Source organism: Gossypium arboreum, chromosome 1, assembly GCF_025698485.1.
Source record: "Gossypium arboreum isolate Shixiya-1 chromosome 1, ASM2569848v2, whole genome shotgun sequence".
Lineage (NCBI taxonomy): Eukaryota > Viridiplantae > Streptophyta > Magnoliopsida > Malvales > Malvaceae > Gossypium > Gossypium arboreum.
This window is the reverse complement of record NC_069070.1, coordinates 87675842-87682351: the sequence shown is the minus strand read 5'-3', so window position 1 is coordinate 87682351 and position 6510 is coordinate 87675842. Positions and strand designations below refer to the sequence as shown.

Here is a 6510-nt window from a genome sequence, read left to right as displayed (position 1 = left end):
GGGTTGGCACATAGGCATGTGGCCTGCCATTGTGGATCACATGGGCGTATGCCCAGCCCGTGTGGAAAATGCCCAGGCCGTGTGGATCCTAAAAACTTTGATTTTGACCCTTTTTTGCTCTTTTTGCTCCCAAATGCACTCCTAAGTATAGAAACATGAATTTAAAGGATTAGGAGCATTAAATTCACTAATTCTCATCATAAATCATCCAAAAATATGCCAAGCATGGAATTAAAATATGTTACATTTATGGTTTATCAAATATCCTCACAGTTATGCATTTGCTTGTCCTCAAGCAAAATCTTCATCTTACAATTAAAATTAATTCTTCTCAACTTATAATCCTCATCAATAGTGTTTCGAAATAATTCACAAATAATCATGCATTGAAAATTCAACTAAAAGAGCCCTAAAGATTCAAACAATCCAAGTCAAAAATGTTTTAAGACATGAAAACATAGGTATCTCCCCTTATCTAAGTAATTACCTTTAATTCAAAATCGAAAAGATTTTACATCCTCACTAAAGATTCACTCAAATCACTCAAAGTATTTAAGGTTAAAAAACTAAGCACTCAAAAGTCAATTATGAAAATTCATTACCATAGGCTTGCATGAAAATCAAATCTCCACCACTATAAAATGATATGATACACAAATCAAAAGGTCTTAAAAGGGTTGTAATGGGGCTTGGGTTAAAGGTGCGATAAAGGCTGAAAAAGAAGGTTAGAATCGAGATTGAATTGATAAATTACCCAAATAGAAAAATAAACTAATACTGAATAATTACATCAATTGAAATTATTAAAAAATAACACGAGCTTCTTCTCAGAATATGAAATTAACTACTTAAGCTCAAAAACATAAAACTAGTTAATAATCAACATAAATGTTTTTTTTTCACTTTTTTTTTCATTTTTTTTGAGAAAAATAGATAATAAGAGAGAATTTAAGAACTGAAACAAAAGGACATAGTTAAGCAACTAACCAAATCAAATCTCGACAAAAAAGGGGTCAATAAAAATGGGAACAATTATCAATGAATCAAAAATGAGTTATGGGTTAATATTTAATGGGTAAATCAAGAAACAGTTTGTTAGGCTTAAAGGGGTTCACGAAGTGTTAATCATGTAGGTAGGCGTTTTATGGGATAAGTGGGTTAAAACCTAAGTGCCTTTATCATCTCAGTATATCAAATCAAAGGTGTGGTCTCGACATGCATAATTGAAGCAAGTTCTAGAATAACAATTCAATATTGACACACTCATAACCAATAATAAAATGAGAAAGAAAAGTGTATGCTCTAAAGGCTCAAAATCTCACAAAAATTATGGTTTTTGATGTTAATCTTGCAAATCTCAAAGTTCAAGGTAATACTTCAATTTAGGGAAAACAACCTAAAATTTTTAATTTTAAAAATAGACTTATCATGCTTGATTTTTGGTGTCTTAAAGTTTAAACAATCAATGCACAATTACCTATGAATTTAATCCAAAACATATTAATAAAAATCATAAATCAATAAAAATTCATTCTAATAGTAATATGAGAAAATTACTTAAGAACAAGACATAATTCAGAATTTTCTAATAATCATATAAAAACCTCCCTACACTTAAGATATACATTATCCTCAATGTATGGATATATATAATGACAGTATAAGTAGAATATCATAAGAGAGGGAGAGAAGTGAAACTCCCTCAATTTTGGATGAAGTCCTCAAATTAGTGACTAGCGAAATTGTAGAGAAAGCTACATGTAGTGCATGATTCTGAGCAAGCTATTAAGAAAATAAACATAACTAGTGGAGAAGATTAAAGGATTACTCGATTAGGAACAACCATAATATAGTTCAAAATATAATAGACAAGTGTTTAAAAGATAATAAGAAACATAAAAGATAAATAAAAATAAAAATAAAAATAAAAATAAAAATAAAAATAAAAATAAAAATAAAAATATAAATAAGATAAAACAAGAAGACAAAATAAGAAAAGAGAAAAGGGGTTAGGATTTTTATAGGGTGAAATGGTTGTGTGAGGGTCCTTGTTGGGCCACACGGCCGTGTCACACACCCGTGTGGCTTGTTTTCAACCCGTGTTCGTCGAGAGAGAAAAAAATAGCCCAGTCGTCACACTGCCTCAGACACGCCCGTTTGTCCAGGCCGTGTGGTTCACATGGCCGAGTCGCACGGCCATGTATATATTCCTTTGCTTCTTTCACGCCCTTGTGACCTCTCACACGGTCGTGTGGATAGGCTGTGTCTCGCACACGGTCGTGTGTCTTGCCCGAGTAACTCTCTGACTTGTTTTAAAATTCAAAAGAATTTGCTCCATGTTTCACACGGCCTAGGACACGCCTGTGTGTCTAGGACGTGTGGTCCACACGGCCGTGTCGCATGCTCGTATGGTTTAATTTAAGGTCATGTCTCTGTCAATTTTTGGGAAAATTTTAGCCCTGTTTCCATACGGCCAAGGACAAGCCAGTGTGTCCAAGCTGTGTGGGTCAAAAACTTGCATTTAACATGCAAATAAGTAAAAATAAACTAATTAGTAGGGTTAGTGCTCGAGTTGCCTCCTGAGAGGCGCTTATTTAGAGTCTAAGCTCAACTTACCTCTCATTCACATGGTCATGGTAACTCCTCTATCCTACTATCAGTTCTAACATTAAAATGAGGTTTAAGTTGAGTACTATTTACCTTAAAAGTACCAAATTTAGAATGAGTTACCTCGACTGCACCGTATGGGAAGACATTTATTACCGTAAAAGGAGTTGCTCCGTTTGCATTAGGCTTTGAAATGACAACTTGAGGATCTATTTATCTAATAGTACCTGGTATCCAACCTTAAATTGATTGGTTATATCGTTAAGCTCAACATGGTGTTGCTTCTGTTCCTCTTTGATATAAGCTCACCATTCGTCTAGTTCATCTATCTGTAGCATTCGTCTTTCATGATGGTTCCGTTATTGGCGCATGAACCTAAATGTGGCTCATTTGTGTTTTTAGAAAGAGATTCCTATAAAGAGGGTTGAATCCCATGATTAGTCTTATTAACAGGATTTATAGAATCGTCTTTATTACTTGATGTCTTAACCGAATCACAAGCTTGGAGCGTGATCGTATCATCACCTACACGAAGTGTGAGTTCACCTGTACCAACATCAATGATAGTTCTAGCAGTTGCTAAAAGGAGGCATCCTCAAATTAAAGGGACATCATTATCCTTATCGATGTCTAGGACAACAAAGTCAACTGGGAATATGAATTTATCAATTTTTACGAGTACATCTTCAACAATACCCCTAGAAAATCTAATGGTTTTATCTACTAATTAAATGCTTATTCTAGTTTGTTTGAGTTTCCCAAGACCTAGCTGTTTGACATTAATAGTTGCCCCTAAATCAGCTAAAGCATTATTTACATTTTAACTACCAATTAATCAAGGAATAGTAAAACTCCCTGGATCCACCAATTTGTTGGGTAGTTTATTTTGTAAGATAGCTGAGCACACCGCATTTAGCTCCACGTGCGACAAATCATCTAACTTCCATTTGTTTTCCAAAAGCTCCTTTAAAAATTTAACTAAGTTGGGCATCTAAGAAAGAGCTTCAAAAAATGGTAAGTTAATATGCAATATTTTCAAAAGTTTAAGAAATTTACCAAATTGTTCATTTGTGCGGTCTTTCTTTATCCTGTTGGGATATGACACACGAGGTGTATACTCCTTACTTACTGGTTTTTGTTTACTGTGGCTTTCATCAACCTTACCTTTACTTACCATGCTTTCTTGCCTTGGTTCTGGTTTGGACTCAACTAACCCTTCTTCATATCGAACAGTAATCGCGTGGAGCTGCTCTCATGGGTTAGTTTCGATGTTGCTAGGCAAGCTACCTTGTGGTCTTTTTGAGATCAGCTTAGCAAGTTGACTTATTTGATTCTCGAGCCCTTGAATTGACACTTGCTAATTTTTAAGCATTGTTTTGGTGTTTTGGAAATGTGTTTCAGACACCGAGATGAATTTCGTTAGTATCTCCTCAAGGTTCGACTTCTTCTCCTGCTGGTAAGGTGGTTGTTGAAAACCTGGAGGAGGTTGCGGTCTTTGATTACCTTGACCACCCTATGAGAAATTGGGATGGTTCCTCCAACTTCCATTATAAGTGTTACTATAGGGATTATTCTGAGGTCTAGAATTGTTACCCATATAGTTGACTTGTTCATTTTCTATGCTAGGGTTGTAGGATAGATATTTTGTGTAGTTCACCCCCTCTTCCATTTGTATCGCGCTGCATCACCGGATGTACTTGCGTAGAACCATACAAACCATCAATTTTTTTTATTTAAAAGCTCTACCTGGTTAGATAATATAGTGACCATGTCAAGGTTGAAAACACCGGCTACTTTATCAAGCTTTGTCCTCATGACTTGCCACATCTCTTCGATAAATTTGTAAGCCTCTTCAGATGTTTTATTATTCAAAGTACCATCGGAGGTTGCATCGATTAGTTGTCTAGTTGAGGGGTTAAAACCGTTGTAAAAGGTTTGAACTTGTAGCCATAAAGGTAACCCATGGTGAGGGAACCTTCTCAATAGATCTTTATACCTCTCCCATGCATCATAAAGGGTTTCTAAATCCATCTGCACAAAGGAAGAGATATCATTCCTCAATTTGTCTGTCTTGGTCGGTGGAAAATATTTCAGCAAAAATTTTTTAGTCATTGGTCCCATGTAGTGATAGACCCTCGTGGTAGAGAGTTCAACCACTGTTTAGCTTTATTCCTCAATGAGAAGGGAAATAACTGAAGTCAAATAGCATCATCAGAAGTGCCATTAATTTTGAAAGTATCACAATACTCCAAAAAGTTAGCCAAATGAGTATTTGGATCCTCATCTTGAAAACCATCGAACTGAATAAACTGTTGGATCAGCTGAATGGTGTTTGACTTCAGTTTGAAGTTATTTGCAGCAATAGCAGGTCTCACAATACTCGATTCAGCCTCTACTAAATTAGGCTTGGCATAGTCGTTCATAGTAAGAGGAGCAGGATTCTGATTTACAGGATTCGCGGTAACCACAGGAGGTAGCAAATTATTTTGATTTTTAGCCATCTCCTCAGTAATATTGGTATCGTCCTCTTGCTCTTCCTCTATATATTGTAGACTCCGCCTTATTTCTCTACGATTTTCTGCGAGCTGTGCTTTCAATTTCACTATCAAATAATAGAGGTTCTGACGGGTTTCTTCTAGTCATAAACTCAATGAACCTGCCAAAAGCAAATAAGAGAAAAAATTAGTAAATTATGGTAAAAACAAAAATAAAAAAAATAAAAAATGGATAAAGTAATAAAAATTAAGTGTTCCTAATATTTTAGTCCCCGGAAACGGCGCCAAGAACTTGATGATCGTTTTATGGTTCACTAAACTAGACTACAATTACGACAAAGACAAGCGCACATATCGGATGGTAGTATAACTATGGTGAGTCCAGAATATCGTATCCACAAGGACTAAAAGTACTAGTATTAACTATCTTTCTATTATTTAGCCTAAAATAAAAGAGATTTGTTTTAATCTAAAATTAAACTAATCAACTATGAACACGAAAAAGATTGAATTGGGAAAATACTTAAGAAAACCAATGAGAGAGACAATACCCAGGAAAGAATCCACCTAGACTTCACTTATTATTTTAACTCTGAATCAAACGATTTATTTACTTGTCTTGATCCGTTGAAATCCCTAAATTATGTTAATATCTCTTCGAGGCTAAGAACAACTAACTCTAGGTTGATTAATTGAAATCTCATTCTAGTTAAAGCCCTTGTCGTCGCATTAACTTGATCTATGGATTCACCTATTAGATTTGACTCTAATCCAACAGATCTATGTCGTCCTATCTCTAGGATTGCATGAAACTCCGCTTAATTATGCTAGATCTACTCTTAAACAGGGACTTTTGCACCACTGAATAAGCACATCAAACTTGGATTAATATACTAAAAATTTAAGCAAGAATTAAGAACACATAATTAAGAACAAGAATAATTATTTATTGTGTAATTCAGATAATTAAATCATAAGATCCATCATAGGTTTCATCCCCCTAGGTATTTAGGGAGTTTAGTTCATAAAGTAATAAGAAAACATCTCAAAAATTGGAAAACAATAAACATAAAGAAACCCAAAAACTTTGATAGAAATTGGAGGGAGATCTTCAGTGTTGAAGGAGATCCTGCTTCCGAGATAAATCCGTTGGCATTCTTCGAGTAATTCCTGTGTTCTACTCTCTGTCCCCCTATTAGGTCTTCTTATAGTATGTATTTATAGACTATAGAATGTTTAGAAACCCTAAAAATTTGCTTTTTTTTGCGTGTTTGGGAAACAAAGAGCGATATCGACACTGGTGGGCACACGGGCATGTGGCCTGCCCGTGTGGATCATAGGGGCTGTAACGCACCAAAAATTTAGAGTCTTTAATTTTGTATTATCTGACACAAATTTCATGTTTGCT

The 6510-nt window shown here is 35.0% G+C and overlaps 1 non-coding gene across 1 annotated transcript; it reads left to right on the top strand.

Moving 5' to 3' along the window:
* The first annotated feature begins 4564 nt into the window (after window positions 1-4564).
* LOC128281608 (small nucleolar RNA R71) lies at window positions 4565-4671 on the top strand. The gene has a single exon (XR_008271857.1). It is a non-coding gene; the product is annotated as a small nucleolar RNA R71 (small nucleolar RNA).
* The last annotated feature ends 1839 nt before the right edge of the window (window positions 4672-6510 follow it).